The sequence below is a fragment of the Saccostrea echinata genome, unplaced genomic scaffold (assembly GCF_033153115.1).
Source record: "Saccostrea echinata isolate AGI-Se365-2 ecotype Australia unplaced genomic scaffold, CSIRO_AGI_Sech_v1 ptg000012l, whole genome shotgun sequence".
Taxonomy (NCBI): domain Eukaryota; kingdom Metazoa; phylum Mollusca; class Bivalvia; order Ostreida; family Ostreidae; genus Saccostrea; species Saccostrea echinata.
In genome coordinates this window covers 2,001,209-2,022,210 of record NW_026889761.1, presented here as the reverse complement: position 1 = coordinate 2,022,210, position 21,002 = coordinate 2,001,209, and the positions used below count along the sequence as shown (strand labels likewise).

Here is a 21,002-nt window from a genome sequence, read left to right as displayed (position 1 = left end):
TGACTATCTTTACATGGAATTGTCGAAGGGGTAGAAATACTAGACTTTGGGTCTTCTTCATTTTTTTTAGCTCCTTCACTGATCTCATTTGGTTCATCTTTGGATTCTGTACACTTCTCGCTAGCATTACATAATATAGGCAATGTGCTTATTGTACTTAACTTTTGTTCACGTTTTTCCTCTTTCTGCTTTTCATCATCATCACTATCATCTGAAATTTGCTTTTGGAGTCTGGTGCGTAAGTAAAAGTGGATAAATTGTAGTTTAGCCTTGTCTATTATATCACCCAAGGTTGTTTCTTCATCCTCTAAAGGTTTAAGCTGGAAATCTGTTAATTCAACTTCCATGTTCTTCAGTTCTCCATGCTGACTTTTCCCATTGGGGAAAAAAAGATCCAAGCATTCTTTTATAATGGATTCTTTGTTCATGTTTTTGTTTAACATCAATGTTCTTTTTCCTCCCCCTGCCTTTGCTCTTACATGCAGATAAACCTTCTTCTTTTTATCGAAGTGGTACCACCCAAGATGAACTTTATGTACTTCTTTCTTAGCACTTAACTTGGGAATTTTCTTTACGGTGGATTCTGGATCATCAGTACACGTTTCTGCAGAGTTGGCCCTGCTACTTCGTAGTCGATCTCTTAATCGATCCATCAGACTGGATTTTCTTGTTTTCGGTTTATTGAATGCTTGGGTAAGAAAGTCTTTTAAGGCAAATCGATCTCCTTTCTTCGGGAGGTATTCCGATAAATCTGAATCCGTCATGCCTCGGACAGCATCTTCGTCTATCTGCAAAATATGATTATTATCATAAGTGTATGAATTTGCTCCTCGGATATCATGTTTAATCTACAAGAGGTTCATAAATCTCAATGATCACTTTTTCCCTACTATTCTTCAGATTTAAAAGAAATAATAATTATCACAGAAATGTTGACTTCATTATGGACCAATACCTAGACCTATTGGAACTACGATTTTCTCAAAATGGAATGTACAAAACGTACAAAATGTACAATAATGTGCTTCCATATCAATATGAGTATAATGATCCTGCTGTTCTGCAGAAGATTTTAATTTCCTGTCCACATTTTCCTTAGTTTGCAAAAATTGGATCTCTGATTTAGCCCAACCATTGACCAAAGATCCACGAAAAAAAATCCCGCAACTTAGAAATGTTTGATTTTTTTTACACGATTAAGGGTTTCCGTCCCTAATAGGACCAAATTCTCTATCCTTAAATGTCCATAACATACATTATACTCTGAAAGCATTTTACAGTAGAAAAGGATTTACCGAGAGAAAGTTCAAAAATGTAATTAACTAAGCAGTAATAAATTAACAAAAATTGCACTGAATCAAGCGAGGACAAGTGCTTTTTAAAAATGAATTTAAAATAATTAAGAATATCAATAAATACTGAGGTGGAAAATGTATTAAAACATTAGAAAAAGAATGACAAACGAATTTTTTTTTACCAGATAAGTTTTTTTTTAAATTGTTGTTTTTTTAATTAATTAAAAATAGAGAGTATAACTCTTACCAAAATTCAAGGTCATATATTAGAACACATCCCATTCTTACATGCTTATAGTAATAAAATTAATTGGAATTACGTCTAAATATACTGAGTATTCAACACCTACATGTACACATCTGATATGTATTCAATTTCATTGAATCTGTTGCTTTTAGGGATGGAATACCTTAAGAGTGCATGAATTGCCACTTATTTAGAGATTTCTTCCTATATACTTCATTGTAAAACTCTGATCTTCTATGGTACTTTCAACCTATTCCCGAGGAATGGGGGCTGATCTGAACTAAAATAAATTTACCCGAGGATGGCTTCATATCGATATGACTTATAAATGCTTTGCCGTTTAAGAGGGAATATAACTGTGTAAAACTTTAATCAACTATTATGGTCCCCTATTTCCATGGATCACAATTTGAGCAAGTTTTAATCTACACTTACTGAGGATGCTTCCAAATCAATATGACTAATCTAAGCTTAAAGTTTGTTCTTCTTGACGAAATTTTTAAAATATTCCTAGGTTAAACTTTGATCGCCTATTATTGAACCTATCCCAAGTGGTCAGGATTTGAACAAACTTGTGTGGATGACTGACAGACACATCAATATTTAGAAAAATTATCACTGTAGGGGAAAGAACCATGACAACGAAATAAATTAATGCTTTTGAGTCCAGAAATAGGTGCTGAAGTGCGTGAGGGGTATTTTTTCCAAGATGAGAGCTTTCGTCCCTTGTAGAATTTATGTATAGAGGTGTGGTACTGAAAATGTCATAATCTTTATTGTAACTATTTTTAAGTGTATTTGAAGTATATTCAAAATTGAATTTATTTTACATTTAACAATCCGGAAGACAAGCCCCTATGAGTATAAAACTGCAGTAAATAATATTTAATATACAAGTAACAATCCATGGAAATTCAAGTCAAAATGAATAATTAAATAAAATTTATTTAACAAAAAAAAAAAAAAAAAAAAAAAACTAATTGCAGCCCGGGAGATCGGGTTACTCTATAGATGTGAGTGTCAGAGTTGATGTATGGATTTTTAAGTGATAAATTATTGATAATAAATGTATACATAAGAATACGTATTAAAATTTCACGATTTATAAAAATATGCAATATTTCTATGTATGTTCATATGTAAAATATATTTTTATTTCTGATTTATTATGCAATTTGCTTTTCAGTGGCTTATGTTCAAAATTACATATCCGGATTTTTCAGAGCATTTAATTAAAAATAAAACACTACATCATACCCGATCTATTGTTTTCATGCACTGTTTGGAATAGTTACAGCAAATAAAAGTCTCTTTTTTACAAAAAATATTCTCTGTTACTTTTGTCCAAAATGACAACCTCCAAGTTTTCAGGACATTAAACTTAAAAAAAAAAGAAAAGAAAACCGCGTACATGTACCACTTACTCGATATAATATAAGTTTTAATAATATTCGATACCTCTACATTAAAGATATACTAACAGGAAATAACTTTTTTTCTTCATTAAAAAAAAAACAAGCATTCTGAGAGAATTGCATTAGCAATGCTAGTCACCTACCGGCAAGTGTAATCTGGTTCCCATTAAAAATTGAAAATGCCGTAATTCCGTCAAAAATCATAATGCAAACTTAATCTATAATTCATCAAGGTAGACTCACATACCACAAATCATCGCAATATCTGCAAGCGGTTAGAAAAAAAGTGCCCAAAACCAAGTGAGACAGACTGACAGACAGACGGAGTTACAGACGGACGGACAGACAGACGAAAAGGAAACCTATAGTCCCCTCTGGTAAGACTTATAGGGGACTAATAACCTCCCTTTTTACACCGTATGAATTGATCCTGTTAAGGTCGAAGATATACTGTCTCCCGAGTCCGTAAATGTTCGACGTCGGGGACGAGCTTCTGGAAATAAATCACACAATACTGATTTGCCACTCGAATCTATTGGGATGTCTCGTACAATCGACAATGACCTCTTTTAAATGAAGCATGGCCAGATGCGGAGTCAGTCGAGGATCACAAATTAGTTATTTGCAGCGATGTCAACATACAAAATTTTCTATATATATAAAACTAAAAAGAGTTTACATAGTATAATTCCAGGCCGACATTAGATGGCAACATCAAGATTATTCATATGATCCCCGAGATTTGAAGAATTCTTGAAAAATAAGTCAAGGGTTAAGGTCAAGTGGGTGTTATGATGAATCAGATATTTTTAACATATGAACATTTAACAGGCCGTGAACTCGCCAAACAACACATACTTGTAAACATGTATCAGTTAAGGTCACCGAATACGTGTAATATGGCATTATGATGTATTTTGAAAAGTTGGTCAAAGGTGACGTTCAAAGGAAACAATTTCGGTAAACCTTGTATTTTAAAAATGCTGTTCTTCTAAGCAAGATATAAGGTATATTTACATCCGCTGAATATTTTCTCCTTTATTTCTGAAGAAAACCATTGCCGTTTATTAGTTCATGAACAACACTAGGCATATCACCTGTACATGCAGATTTCTTGATCAGTGACTGTTCCAGAAATGTACTATGGCGTACATATCAATAATACAATAGTTAATCTTTTTAATCCTACTTCAAATGATTTTTATACAGATATAAATATAAACAATAAAACGTCTTTCTTTGGTTGTTAGTGCGGGAATTAACGTCGCAGCTATTGCAGAAAAGAATTACAAAACCCGCTTACGCGGGTTATGTATTTTTTCTGCAACAGCTGCGACATTAATTCCCATAATAACAACCAAAGAAAGGATTTAATTGTTTAAATAACAGTCGATCGGACAGAAGGATGAACGGATGGACATGCATAAATACGAGCTTTTAATTATGCTTTACAGTACATGTACTCTAGATTAAGGTCCGCGCAAGAGTGAGTAATAAAATTGATGCAAATATTGACAGAGCAATACCATATTTTTCCGAGTTGTTTGTACTGACAATTAAAAAAAAGTCATAATTTTGTAATCCAAAAAATTTATCAAAATCTTACAATACGTTTAGGTCCAAAAATCACAGAATTAGTCAATGGAGCAGGTAATCTTCATTTTTTTACGTCTCACTTATTTTGTATTTTATAGTCCTAAGAAAATGTACTTTGAAAACACTCCGAAGTACTACTTCTCAGAATTTGTAGTGAAAGTAAATAGCTGTTGCCTTGTTTTCTCGGACAGGGATCTAATAATGGATCTTTTCATTCTACCCCCCCCCCCCCTATATTATATGCCTGTTTTTTAATGCAAAAATCTAAAGAATGAGATAATTCCTCTCTCTCTCTCTCTTTCTCTCTTAAAAATGTTCGCCTGCAGCATCTTGAGTTTTGCAAAGCAAAATTGTATACCTGCTATTACATGCATAACTCGGGTAAAACTATATAGACGTGTGTACAATATATCTGATATTCATAAACCGGGAAAAAATTAATTGATTTTGTAAACAGTGTTCCGTTCCCGCTACGTACATTAAAAAACCAGCCTCTACACATTTGGCTGTAATATCTTTAACGAAGTCACTATATCGAAACCATCTAAGAAAGAAAACATTTAAAAAATATTTTTAATAAATAAATGATAAATAAAGAGTTAATAAATATCATTTACTATTTACTGATTTACTGAGCCGACAAAGTATTTCGACCACTTATCTCGGAGTACAATGTACATTATCGAAAACGAAAGTAGGTTTATAATTATGTTCAGGATCATGTTAATTTCAACTATATAATATACTGAAATCATCTCAAGTATGATGCAATATTAAATGCAGTTATTCTGGCGTCAACCTTTAAGATTTTATAGGCAAAATTATTCCTTATGACTTAAATTTTAGGGACAAGAGTGGCTTTTATAAAATCTATCAATGTTAATTAGTTTAATACTACGTGTAGCAGTTTTATTGCACGTATTTTTTTTGCTAGAATTTATGTTGCTAGCGTTAAAATATACAAGTCCATATAGTGCAGTTACCGGTATATTGTACTTCTAACAAACATATTGTACATCTAACATACATATCAAATGCAGATAGTTTTTCACATTAGAACTTTTTACTTAACTCACCTTATTTTAACTACCATTCAAGTATATTTCATCAATTGTTATTAACAAAGTCAAATAGCTTACCTTTTGATCCCTAAGAGCTCTTAAAGTGTCTTCGTCAACGCCTCGTTTCCGTAGAAATGGCTCCATGCTTCTGTGAAATATAAAATTAAGTATAAATAGTAAAATCAATAGATAAAAGTGTAAAATTTACAGATTAAAGTGTAAATTTTACAGATTAATGTGTAAAATTTACAGTTTAAAGTGTAAAATTTACACATTAAAGTGTAAATTTTACAGATTAAAGTGTAAAATTTACACATTAAAGTGTAAAATTTACAGATTAAAGTGTAAATTTTACAGATTAATGTGTAAAATTTACAGATTAAAGTGTAAATTTTACAGATTAATGTGTAAAATTTACAGTTTAAAGTGTAAAATTTACACATTAAAGTGTAAATTTTACAGATTAAAGTGTAAAATTTACACATTAAAGTGTAAATTTTACAGTTTAAAGTGTAAAATTTACAGTTTAAAGTGTAAAATTTACAGATTAAAGTGTAAAATTTACACATTAAAGTGTAAAATTTACACATTAAAGTGTAAAATTTACACATTAAAGTGTGGAAATTAAAAAAAAATAAAGTGTCCAAGTGGCACTAATACGCTTCCGTAATCTTTACATCCTTTGAAATTGAATTTTTTCAATGAGGTATAGATAAGATATAATTCTCCCTTCACCAACACTAGCCTATCAACAGCCTAGCTCTTACAAAACCTGTTCATGTATGACATTTTAAATATATCATTATTACCTTGAAATCATTTTAATTTGGTGGGCAAAATTTTTTTGTGAATTTAAGCCTATATCTATAAATATTTCTTGAAGTTTTACAGGGGTACCCACGATATCCCTAATAACTGAACCTCCAATTAACATAATTTGACAATAAACTCATACAGAAACTTAAAATCAAAATTTAATATAATCATGTTAATAAGAAGACAAAGCTAAATAGTTGTATGATTTTCCACTATACTTTTCCCTTCATGAAATTGAAATGAAAATACAAAAGTATAATTGGCCTTCTAATATTTAAAAGTATCCATGTAAAAGTGATTAATTAATGTTTATTTGATAATAAAACAGGTTAATGATAGATTCCATGTCAGTGACATTATCATGCTGCCTAGCAGTAAAGTAATATTGCTTCAAACATTTCTTTGACTTAGTTCAAGAGAAAGGCATGTAAAGTATTTCAGATAGTTGTAAATCTGACCTGAGATTCCTGAAATACAAAAAATAGGGTGTTATACTCCAAAAACAGACACAAATAACAACCAGATTAATGGTATATATATTCTACCTTGTCTCTATCTACACATCATCAAAAAATAAAATGTGTTTGTGAAATATTATACAGAGTGATCAAAAAATGTATATATTATTTTCTTAAGGATGATTACACCCTGAGATTTGACTTTCACACCCCTGAGTTACAAATTATGATGTTCCTATTATAATTACTAAGAGTACTGGACAGCTTTACAGACCTCCTCTCTCTCTACCCCCCCCCCCCAATCTAATCACTGTCACAGGCAAACAGGGTTAATTTTTGTTGTTTGCATGATTATGACTTTGAACACATTGGAGAAGTAATGGTGACGTAATAGAATGTTTGGTTAGATATGAGAGTGGTGTTAAGGTGCAGTTCAGGGCGCTGGACTCTGTATGAACATGACCTGAAAACAACGTAAAAATAATGATAATGTCTGGATAGGTTATTGGGGATGAGTTATCAGAATGTGACAGTGTTACAAGTCTTGGTGATTAAGAGGAAACACGCTGTTTCTCATCACAATTCAAAACATGACAGAGTTTTAAGAGTTGATGAGGAACCATTAAATACACACTGTTCTCAGTCACAATTCATACATGCCTGGCCTACATACACAAGCCTTTAATGTCGTAATAATCTAGATTAATCACTTACAGAGTTAGCATTGTTCCTCAAACCCTACCGAGGAAAGAAACAGAGCTCAAGATTGACACTGACAGACAGACACACAAAGTGAAATAGAGTCTGTCACAGACAGGGTCAATAAAATATTAGATATACTTCCCTCAATCAAGGCCTTTATAACAAGATTTTGAATTATAGCAAAATCACAGCTACAGTATTATTCTGTGGATACCATTTTTATTTTATTGCCGGGTTATAATTCTTAATTCCTTTCCTATCGTTGGAGTTCTCTTTGTTTTTCTCTATGATCTAATAACTGTAAAAATGAGTATCTTCTGGGGTTTAGGACACGTTTTTGATATAAATATTCCACACACATTGTGTACGGTAAATCACCTTTTTATTTATTTGAACTTTATTTTTGCGTAATTACACGAGATTGCTCACAAAATTTTCACACTTCTAAAAGTTATATAGAACAGTAACCAAAATTGATGTAATTTTGTTAATAAATAAATACCAAACAACAATCTCGTGAAAATAAGCTGTTGCCAAAATTCCGTGATCTACAGCGATTTCAATATTTACAAATGCCGGAATTTTTTTTTTTAACAATATAAGCTGGGCAATTTGATTCGGCTCTAAGCTTACTGTGTACCTTGTGTAAATTTTCCCCTTGAATAATAATAACTTACACAACATTTTAGCATATTACAAAATACAAGGGTACCATCTTCTTCATTTTTTATTAATTTCTGGTTGAAATGCCGTATTTGATTGGATAAAAAAATTTACTATATATCGAATAAATTGGGTTGCCTATGTCACAACGACTTGCGTCAAAAACGTATCGATCCGCCTGACGTTACATTCAAATTTTGTACAAATTGAAGTCATTTTCAAGGGCAATCGTCTTTTTTTCTTACACTAAATGAATGAAAATTAAATTATAAGGAATGAAATTAAAAGCTACCCAATTTAAATGGTATAAAGTGGGTTGGAACAGTTTATGCTTTTTTATAAACCGCTTTGCGGTTTATAAAGCGCAAACTGTCCCAACCCAGTTTCTACCGTACAAAATGGGTAGCTATTAAATTCATTCCTTAATCAAGTGGTTTCTCAAATAATAAATTACATGAAATCTATAGCCTGTTGAAATTTATAAATTATTCCTAACACCAATTAATACTATCAATTAAATTGATAATGAATTACAAATAATGAATTGCTTAGATCGTTTTGCTTACTTTCAAGGGAAACAACTCTTTAAAATAAATTTGAAATAAAATGCACAGATAATGCAATATTCTTAAAATGAACAGTTTCAGCTTTTATTTGAGTTTCTCTATACTAAGGACACAGCAGACTGTGCTATACATGGCATTTTGATCACATGTTACGTGTGTTCACCTGAAACTCACCTTAGCAAGGTCAGGTATGTCACTTTTGTCAATACCCACACTCTAAAATAAAAGACAGAAAAATTAAACAAAACATTCAAACATGGCTTAAATGTATGTCTATATTTTTAAAAAATAATATATAGTTCTTATGTTTATCAATCCTTACAGTAAATTTTTGAACACATCAAAATAATCCAAGACTGGCATGCATATAACAGAAAATTTAGGTACACTTTAAAGTAGATAGACACAAATAAAAATGTTGATTTATATCCGGAGAGGAATGTATGAAGCATGTTCTGAGAAAAAGAAATAATGGTAACTGAACATGACCATGCTTCTGATCTGTCCTATCCCTCCATTTCTTACAATCATATTATAGATCTATTAATCTCTCAAAAAGTAAACAATAAAAACATCAGACAAAGCAGTGTGGAATTCTGTACTTTTTTTCTCCATCTACCGACACTGTGAGACAAAAGTGTAACATCACTTACATCAGTACATGTTGTATTGTTTGTAACATCAGTACATGTTGTATTGTTTGTAAGGTAACTTTCACCATAACATCCACCTCTTCACTTGACTTTAACCCCCCCCCCCAATCCCTATTCCTACAATTAATTCCTTTGGATCCTTGGTGATGTGTGCTATTTACTGTGTTATACATGCAGTTAAAATGTCAGGAGTGTAATACATAAGCTTGTGACTCAAACGTCACCAGGAATCATACAGAAAATGATTAACTTCCGTTACTTCTGATTAAATATGTAAATGTCTCTGCTAATCGCATACACAATGAACAAAGAGAGAAAGCAAACATGAAGTTGCTATGGCAACTAAAATCTACCTGATGAGGATTTTTTGAAGCATTCTGTGAAAAAGTAAATTTCATAAAAGCAAAACCTATAAATGAATAAACAAAATCAAAAAAGAATAATAAATTGCTGGGCTGTCCAATGTACAACACAAAATTGTTGTATACAACCTTTCCATATTTAGATTCCACAGTCTACAGTTAAGTGAAATAAGAAAAACAATAAAATTTCAATTTGATTTACACCAAAAAATAAAAAAAAAGAAAAGAAAAGAAAAAAGAAAAGAAAAACTTAAGTCAGAAGGACAGAAGATAGATACCGAACAATAAACATAGTCAACAAAACTAATAGTGAGAAAATGTGTAGTAAGTGGAAATCAATATTCACTATTCAATCAATGTCTTAAATATTGGTAAAACTAAGCATTCCGGTACATGAAATGCATACCAATGAATTCTACCAGTTTTGGGATTGCTTCACCATTATATATCAATGATATATAACTAGAGCTGTCTAAGATAAATACCCTCTGTCTGTACTCGTATCTTGAGCCAGGCAGAGGCTGTGCAGCTCTTTTATTTTTCTTTGCATCCGCAACAGCAGAATTAGAATTCGCAAAAAGACTTTTATATATAAACACAGTTAAGTCTTGAATTTGCAACTTTACTTTGAAAAAGAGTATTAGTATAGCAAATGTTAAACTAGCAAATTAGTTTTGCCATATGCAATGATTCATTGTGAATTTAAAAAAGAAAATTTTTTCTGTCATTTTAGGAAGAATAGAGCTTTTAGCATCACATTTCTGATACAGAAGCCTAGCTACAACCTACTCACTTATACTACAGCGATAACAAATGATAATAAATAATTTAACTGTTAATTAGACTTACTTCTGCAGTTTTCAGGAATTCTGATACTTTATCCATCCGCACTAAAAATCTCTTGTAAATTTCTAAAGCATCTTTGCATTGCTTTTTATTCATATCAAAGTATTTTTCTGAAAAATAAATCACAATTTTTTTTCAAGTTAAATCTACAAATCTACCAATTGACTGGCCAAAAAAAATATGCAGAATCTCTTTAAACTTCATCAGAATACAATAATTCAAACATACTGTAATTTGTGCTTAAGGACTGAATCCTTTTCGGAAAAAAAACATTCTGTGATGAGAATTTTCATAGTTTTGGGGAAAAAAGACACAAGAATATGACTTTTTTCTAAAAGAAACAAATTCTAAATTATTGCGAATTGTCTTTGATAAAAAAAGTCCCATACTTAGATAACTGTTCCCTACCTAATAAATTAGTGATGTTCCTAATAACTTAATGATGTTCCCTACCCAATAAATTAATGATGTTCCTAATAACTTAATGATGTTCCCTACCCAATAAATTAATGATGTTCCTAATAACTTAATGATGTTCCCTACCTAATAAATTAATGATCTTCCCTACCCAATAAATTAATGATCTTCCCTACCCAATAAATTAATGATCTTCCCTACCTAATAACTTAATGATCTTCCCTACCCTATAAATTAATGATCTTCCCTACCCAATAAATTAATGATCTTCCCTACCCAATAACTTAATGATGTTCCCTACCCAATAAATTAATGATCTTCCCTACCCAATAAATTAATGATCTTCCCTACCTAATAAATTAATGATCTTCCCTACCCTATAAATTAATGATCTTCCCTACCCAATAAATTAATGATCTTCCCTACCCAACAACTTAATGATGTTCCCTACCCAATAAATTAATGATGTTCCCTACCCAATAAATTAATGATGTTCCTAATAACTTAATGATGTTCCCTACCTAATAAATTAATGATGCCGTCATTATAACAGGCAAACAATCTAATCAGGTCTTTAAACATTAGAAGAAAACAGGCGTTGATCACTCCGTTTGTAAGCTCATTTGGAGCACACTGTAAGAGATAAACATTACATTTTATCATTTTACAATATAAATCATCAGAAAAATTACAGAATTACCCTGTCCGCTGAAGGTTCATCACACCCACTGTTCACTTGTATAAAACTTGGCTTTTATGATAATCATTTTCTAAAAGATCTCTAAAACATATATGAAATCAAATGCGAACAATTTCAACATACATTGAGTTGCAGTATTTGAAAGAAATTGAGGTATAATTTGACAATTTTTAAAGGGATAACTAGTTGTTAATGTCAATTAGAGTTATCTCTCTTATCCAAGGGTCAATGAATCTTAAAATCTGACATGATCAAACATGACAGAATTATCATGTCATCTTAAATTTAAATATGACATATCTAAGATGTCAACATGACTTGATCAAAAATGACAGATTGACTATTTACTTACGTCAAATTCTAACAGTGAGTTTAACTGCTTTTGAAGGGCTGGTAGTGTCTTTAAAAGCTAGAATAAATCAATCAAAATGACACATCTTTAATACATTAATTAAGGTTTTCGTTACAGTTTGCTAAGTTTTTGTTCTACAGCTGGCATCATTATTCTACGTACACATGAACTTTAACCTTTGTCCTTAATGAGCTACCAGAGAGCCAGTCATTCATCTAAATCATCAGTATCATTATTCCAAACACATTTCAGTTATAAAATAAAGTTTTTAAGTTTTATTTTTTAAAAAATAAAAAAAATCACATATATTCACATATATTCACATAACATGTAATATGCATCTAAGAAATCAATTTTCCTGTCCAAATATGGAAAATAATTACCTACCTTATCATCATTATTATCATACCCTCCCCATCAAACATTTTGTAATCATTACCTTATCTGCATTCATTGTCCTTAATAAGCCATCATCCTTGCTGAAAAATACAATGAGAAGTTTAGACCTTTATCAGTAGGCTCTGTTGTAATTAAGGAATAACTGTCTTATTTTTTGGATTCATGATGTGATCAATCGAGTGGCTTGCGTGATAATTTGCATAAACGCCGAAGGCGTTTATGCATAAAATTATCACGCAAGCCAATCGATTGATCATCGTCATGAATCCAAAAAAATCTGACAGTTATTCCTTATATTTACATGCTCCTGATTCTACAAATCCCCGTGCTAATAGCCCCGCTTCTATCTCTAGTTGTCCCGCCCCGCACGTGATTTTTTTTAACCGCGCCTATCGATGAACCAGTAGATTTATGTAGAAATAAAGTATTATAACAATTTGTAATTTTATCTCGGACAAAGACATTGGAAATGTAAATATATACTCATTCATGAAGTTCAAATGTTCCAAAAATAAATAAGTAAATGGAAGTAAAACGTTTACATAAAATTAACTTAAGTGAATGTTGACGTCTCGCTGGTGGTATTCTTACGGTTTTATAAGCAAGCATATTTATGTATAAAATTTCATGTACTGTTAATTACTTTTTATCAAAGAGAAATATATTTTGGCGTAATTACACAAGACGGTCTGCTCGCAAAAATTTTATTCTCCTGTATATATTTTTTAGCATAGATTATGTACAACAAAAATCCGAGTTCGTGAAAATTTTGTCTAGCTTATAAAAACCAAATGCCTATCTCCCTAAAATAAGGTGTCGCGAAAATTTGCTGATCTACAGTAGTCATGATCAAGTTGCTGCTAGGGAATATCATACTTTCACATTTAAAATTTAGATTCAGTCAAACCTCGTTATCTCAAACTCAGTGGGACCAAGAAAAAACTTCAAGATATCCCAGGATTTGAGGTATCCAGGGTAAAATAATTAAAGAATAAGAGGTCGGGACTTCAAAATCTGACATATCCATGGTATTCGAGTTATCCGTGTTCAAGATACCAAAGTTCAACTGCAGGTATAACTATTAAGGGCGAAAACCCTGTAAGCTAGAACCTGTGTTTGAACCTTTGTATGATACATGTATTTACAATAAAATATGTTCAATTCCTAGATGTTTAATATATTAAATTAAATAAATTTAAAGATCTAGCACATCACTGCTGCTCTAAAGTAGATTAAGACAAATTCTTATTTAAAACTATAATCCCATATTGCAACTCACCCCTGTCAGATAAACAAGCTATAAAGAACAAGAAAACTAGACTACATAATGAAACACTCAATTTACTTTATCCATTCTGGTTGATTGTTCATTATGACCATTATTTTTTACATTATCTCCCCTTAGAGATATACAGGGCCCTTCACCAAAGCCAATTAGAACCCCCCTTAACAATCTGACCTCCCTTTAACCAATTATTCTTTCTAAAAGAAAATTAGATTAACATTGATCCAGTTTCCATATCAATGTTAACTAGAACTGTCCAAAAGGGACAAATACCCCCCCCCCCCCCTGGGTTTTTCATATTATGCAATAAGTAAAGAATTGGCCACGGAAAACCCAAATGGTTTCATTTTTTTCAGACAAATTTACTTCTAAGTATGATTTTTTAATCAATCTGTTTGTTCAGTTTCACTTTCCTGCCATTATCAATTCAAGTACATGGAATGAAAAATTCCCCCGAGATTTGGCCATGTAATATATCACATTAATCTTAAAATTAATCTGGAGCAAAAGTTCGGGAAAAATCCACATGTTTATAGTACCTAATTAAGATCAACCTTTCTGACCTTTCTTATGATTGGTTGAAACCATCTGAGTTGTCAGACAGAATAGAACATGTCTCTATTCCATCTGACTCCATCTGACTTCATATCTGGCTTATGATTTCCCTATTTACACGGTATGATTTGTAAGATGTAGCAAGTCACATCTTACAAATCATACCGTGTAAATAGGCCTTAAGAGCTTCCCACACTGAACTCATTAATTAATCTTTAACTGGATGCATGTCCACTCATTACTCCAAAGGGACAATTGGATTTACACTATCTGCTGTGTCATGTAAAAACTGTTTTTAATACTTTGTGATTTTTTTTTTAGTTCTAATGAGTAATTTTAAGCTTTAGTTCACATTTTTGTACAGATGTTCTAGATTCTATGTCTCAAACCTTAGACATATATCCGAAATGACAAAGTCAATAAAAATGAAAAAAAAAACACCTGTAAAATGCAGAAAAATTATCAAATGTTGAAAATACCAGGTGGACATCTTCATATGGTAAATAATAAGTGTACAAATTTTCATACAAATCTATGCAATAGTCTCTGGGAACAGACCCGGACAAAACCACATAATAAAAATGAAAAAAAACACCTGTAAAATGCAAAAAAAATATCCAATCATGATGAAAATACCAGGTGCACACCTTCATATGGCGAAGAATAAGTGTACAAATTTTCAGACAAATCCTTTCAACAGTTTCCAAGAAATGGTCTGGACAAAATCTCGTCTACAGACAGACGGACAGATAGACAGACGGACAGATAGACGGACAAGCTGATTCCAATATACCCCCCCCCAACTTCGTTTGTGGGGGGTATAAAAATTTGAAACATATACTAACAAATAGAAGGACTTCAAGTCATGTCTGCAAGAGAAACTTTGATCAGGAGAAGGCTCGTTTGATCCTATGGCTTAAGTCTGCTAAAATACAGTCAATTCAGCTCGTGCTCTGTGTAATAGTGGTAGTTATAGAGGCCATAGTAGATTATTGATCTCCCTAACATCAATATTTCTATTTGAAGTGTAAACACAGAAGATGCTCTGGTGTAACTCTTCTGTTCGTTATCCCCCTGCTGACAAGCCTACACTGGATACCCCAGCCTGATTCTGATGGTCCTCCATTGTTTCTGTATTGAACATAATGACTTTTCAAATCAATAAAACTCCCTCAATTCCATAAACGACCTCCTAAGATGCTGTGTTACTGTCGGGCAGATTTCATTGATCATGCCTCTTTCTGGTTGGCTGTCAGTGTATGCTTTATTCCAGTATTTGCAAACGTTATGACCTAGACCCCCAGAGTTTTCTGCAAATGCAGATATACCAAGCTCTACATACAGAGTAAATTTGGACTGAATTCCAACACTGTCTATCAAATGAAACCACTGATATTTCATAATTTTTTAAAATCAACATGAGATGTATTTTTGAGAATTATGTTTTTCTGTAAAAATGTGTTTTCTTATACTTTTATCAGTGGAAAGATATCTGTAATATGTATCTATGTAGTATTTATATTTTGTACAGGACAACAATAATGAAATTTTACTTCAATCAGAGCATGACATTATTTTAGGGACTGTACATGTTGATGTTGGGGGGATTAAAGGGGAGTTTTTTTCCACTTACCCTCTTTTGACTTTGCAGAAATCAAAGGCCATTTGCCGATAGGAGACAGCTTTCTCATTTAAATATTTGGAATATCGTCTAATGAATGTTGACATATCATAGCCTAAGAAAAGAAAAAATTTGTTCAAACCAAAAAAATAATGACACAAACCAAATACTTCTCTCAAATTATACAGTTATAAATGTATAAAAACTGACAAAGAGATCATATTAGCATGAAAAGAATTTGTAAAAAATGTAACGAGAGCAATCAGACTTATGAATAAGGAAGTATCAGTCTGTGGACAAAATATCAGACAATGAGGCAGTAGGTAGTATACAGAAATTCACCAAAACACCCAAAACTAGACGTACTAACTTTTCAGAGCAGCAAATAACATCTGAGGAATTATTTTTAGTCATTTCTATTTACAACTGAAAAATGCCTTCAGAGTCAGTAAGATTTCATTAAAGCTTAGGGTTGGAAGTGCCATTTACATGATAATGCAATGATGATTGATAATAAATTTATGCAAATGATGCAATAATTTTACGATGATAGTGTGATGATATCACGACAACGCAATGATACGATAGTGATGACTTGATAAAGCAATGATGATGGTGCAATGACACAATGACATGATGCTCTATCACACAACTGTACCATCGCATCATCATTGCATCAATACACCATTGACTACAGTAAATGTATATTTGGCGGAAATTGATTTTTTAGCAAGTTAGCATAAATTTGAATAAGCGGTTTCTGAATATGCTAAATGTACATATATAATATACAAGTCCTGTACTTGATTTAGCGCAATCTGCTTTCCGTCAAACGCGCTAATTAGAAAACACTGCCAAATATGTAATACGTTTATAGTATGTGTTGATGGTATGATGGTGCGATATTAAACTTCAGGGCTTTATCCTGATTCTAAAAGGCCGACAAGTACTCTTACCTTGGACTCCCTGTTTATCGATGAACTGTGCCAAGTTGAAGGAGCAATTATTGGAAGCCAGGTACTGTGTGAACCTCTGTAATAAAACAAGACATACAGGAATGAAAAAAAAAGTTTAGGGATAAACTGGTGAATCACCAGAGGCAAAATCTTTCAGTATTAATTCATATTTGACCTCTGAACTCTAAGTGTGACCTTGACCTAACACTGACTTGTAAAGTTGTAATCAAAAGAATATTTGGAAAAAAATATCAAATCGCTCATAGAGTAAGCAAGTAAAACAAACAATCTTTTCATCACTAATAAATGAAACTTTGATTGGGGTACGTCAATACGAAACAGTCTTACAGCAAGTATTTCAGATTTTAATGACTGTAAGAGTTTGAACATCTCCCTCCAGAGTAAATTGATGCAGTCTTGGGGTTCTAACCTCATTTCCATAGTTCATAAGGTTGTGTGTGGTGATGAGAGCTTTGAAGACAATGACCCAGCTCTGGTGTTGGGTGCGTTCGATTAGAAGATCTGCTAGCTGGGGGATTGAGACATTGGGTTCGTTTGTACACTGTATTAAATCTGAAATACAAAAGAGATCTTACTCACTGAATGTACTGTATACAGAAGTCATTGAAACAATGAATGTACTACTGATGCATGTCTAAATAACAAATAAAACTCACTTTTAAACTTCTATAAATAGATCTCACTGTACACTATTATAGAATTTCTCCACCAACTGACATCTATGTCATAATGAGTAGGACTAAATGATATAGCTACTGTAAATGTTCTCTAAATAAATACACTGACAATATAATGTATATTATATCAAGTAGTAAAACATACAGTGCTAAAAATAGAAATCATTAGCATGGCTAATTTAAAATAGAACTCACTATACTGTAAACTGAGCTACAATTTGGAAACACTTAAGATATTTTTATGTGAATACCCCAATTCATAAGCCTAAATTGAGTGATAATAAATAAAAAATTAAAAAAAAAAAAGATCTGGAATAATTAAGCTTTCTTTTTCTTTTTTGTTTTTTTCTTCTTTTTTTTTTTTTATAAATTATGGAAGTCATTCTTATCATATTCTATGTTCATCAATAAGCATAGATGAGAACTGGTTAATTAACATTATTATATTAGTTAGAATGCGTTATACTCAAGATTAACCAAAAAACCTTAAAAAAAAAAAAAAAAAGAAACTCAACAAAGAAAAATGAATTTATTTTTTATATTTAAATCAAGCAAGGAATCCCCTCTATGTCTATCTTTTTATTAGTCTCAGTTTTATCAGACAATGCCAGCCTTCTGCTGTCTGTACAGATACTGTATGTTTATCAGTGTAAAAAAATCATCACGAACCCTTCAGATTTTAATATCTTAAACTCATGTATGAAATGATGAAATATGACATCCTAATGACCTTCTAACAATTGACTCTCGGGTAGAAATTGTTATCTTGGGAGTAAAGCATTCCATCAACAGTGTTAAGAATGAAAACACACTTCTATAAGATGCTGCATCTGAGGCTCTATACAAAAGTAGCACTGTAGAAAAAGGTGGGGTTCTATTATAGATGCTTAAAGGGGAAATATTAGGGGAGTTTTGGCTTGAGAGGGCACTTAGGAGGGCAACAGATCTTGAGGCTTGGGAAGGGGGAGAGAGACAGGGGGTTCCTCTAAAGAGCCTTGAAAGGGGGTTAATTATTAGAGGCTTGGAAAGGAATAAGCGGGTTCCTTATATGAAGGTCTTGAAGAAAAAATGAACTTGGTATGAAGTTTCTGTGGGTAAAAGGAGGGACTTTAATATCTTGATCAAAGATAACCATCATTTTCAGCAGTCAGACACACATAATATGATACATACTGTCACTACTTTTTTTCCATTTCTAAACAAAAAGTACTGTTGATTTGAGATAGACACAATTTCAAACCCTAATACCCCCCCCTTTCCCCTCAATCTCTTCCACTGAATATTGTTTGGGCAGAGTAAGCAATGTATTGGTAATAGGTTATGTGTATCCCATTCATGTTACATCATCACACTCTACAGTATAAACACAGTGACTGAATTATTAATGCTGAATATTCTTTGTTCAGTGGGAGTTATTGATTCCCCCCTCACAGGGACCTCACTGAGAGACACTGCTACACTACAATTCTGACAGGAAAACTGTGAACATGCCTACCTACCCCAACCCACCTGAGAGTCATCTATATATATAGTAACACAACTAATGACCAAGTCTTAATGTCAATCATAAAGCTTCCTCTCCTTATCAATACCTTTTACCTTCACTTATAAAAACAAAAAACTAAAATGGATTAACCCTGCATGCTTGGTGTTTTATTCATTCAATAAGAAGGGCAAGGGACTGGACAGTGGGGGTTCCTTCACATAAACATTTTTCTCTCATTCTATTACATAATTTCTTCATCGTACCATGAGCACATGCTCAGTTTCCAAATATTTTGTATGTAGCCTCCAAATGATCAATAAAATAAAAACACTTCCATGACCGCAGGGTTAGAAACTCCCTAAAATTACAACTCGCAAATAATTGCGAGTACTAAGAAAGTGAACTCGCAATTTTATAAGACTACTCACAATTTTCATATAAATTTATATAAATTAAATACATGTAACTTAAGAAAAAAGTAACTACTGTACAATACACAAAATACAACTACAGTGTGACTTTTATTTAAATTATTGATTTAAATCTCTGTCATATCATATAATTTTGCTACAGTTTCAATGCAAAAAAAAATCAACTCGCAAGTTTTTGCGAGTTACCTAATTTTTAACTCGCAATTTGGGAATTCTAACTCGCGTTTTGGGAGTTGTATATAGTGAATTTCGAACCCTGTGACCTTACAAATCAATAGCTGACAGGTGCTTTACAATTTAGGTCTATGCTTTCTGAATAAACCCAGTCATTGCTTCCTTAATCTTGCTTGTCAAGACTTTATTCTGCTAGTCTTAGCACTATAATAGGGCTACATCATTAGCAAATCACCATCCCACCCTCCCAACCCCATCCCAGCCTGCCCTTTTAAATTTCATGGAAAATTCAAATTTTATATGCACAGGAAGCTAAATACAGTGTTTAAAAAAGTCAATTGAGGCAAACAAGGAAAATAACCTGAACTTAGTAAGCTTCAGTTCAATACTGTTAATTTTAATATTACAGATGACTAACATGCCAAATAAACACTGATATCATAGACAGCGGCTTTTTCAATAAAAATGGAACTCGTAAATTTACTTACCTTGTCATAGGTCATTTGCAAAATTACTTTGTTAAAAAACATTCTGATTGTACACAGAAGTACTCTGAAGTTGACATTAAAAAGATGCTTGAGTTTCTGATTGACAATATCTATGTGGTTTTTGGAGACCAGGTCTTCCAACAATCTATTGGAATACGTATGGGTACCAATTGCGCCCCGTTATTAGCAGACCTTTTTTTGTATTCATATGAAGCAGAATTTGTCCAAAATCTTGTACGTGAAAAGAAGAAAACACTTGCTGTGGCGTTCAACTCGACATTCAGATATATCGACGACGTACTGTCAATTAACAATGGTTATTTTCATTCTTATGTCGATACGATATATCCTGGTGAACTTGAGATAAAAGATACCACAGAGTCTGACACATCTGTTTCATATTTGGATATTTTACTTGAAAAAGACGTTAATGGTAATCTAACAACCAAGCTTTATGATAAACGTGATGACTTTAACTTTTCAATCGTCAACTTCCCTTACTTATGCAGCAATATACCTTCATCACCTGCATACGGGGTATATATCTCTCAGTTGATTCGATACGCAAGAGCATGCTCTACGTATGTACAATTTCTAAAACGAGGTAAATTATTGACAAATAAGTTGATGAAACAAGAATATCAGCTGTCGCGTTTAAAGTCATCATTTCGTAAGTTCTATGGTCGATACAATGACCTTGTCAGCAAATACAATTTATCATTAAGTCAAATGCTGACTGACGTTTTTCATACTAATTGTT

At 32.2% G+C, this 21,002-nt stretch overlaps 1 pseudogene; it reads right to left on the bottom strand.

The window, feature by feature from the left end:
- LOC133185184 (phosphatidylinositol-binding clathrin assembly protein LAP-like) overlaps nucleotides 1-17,549 on the bottom strand; it is a 41,675-nt pseudogene extending 24,126 nt beyond the window's left edge.
- Nucleotides 17,550-21,002: the final 3,453 nt, after the last annotated feature.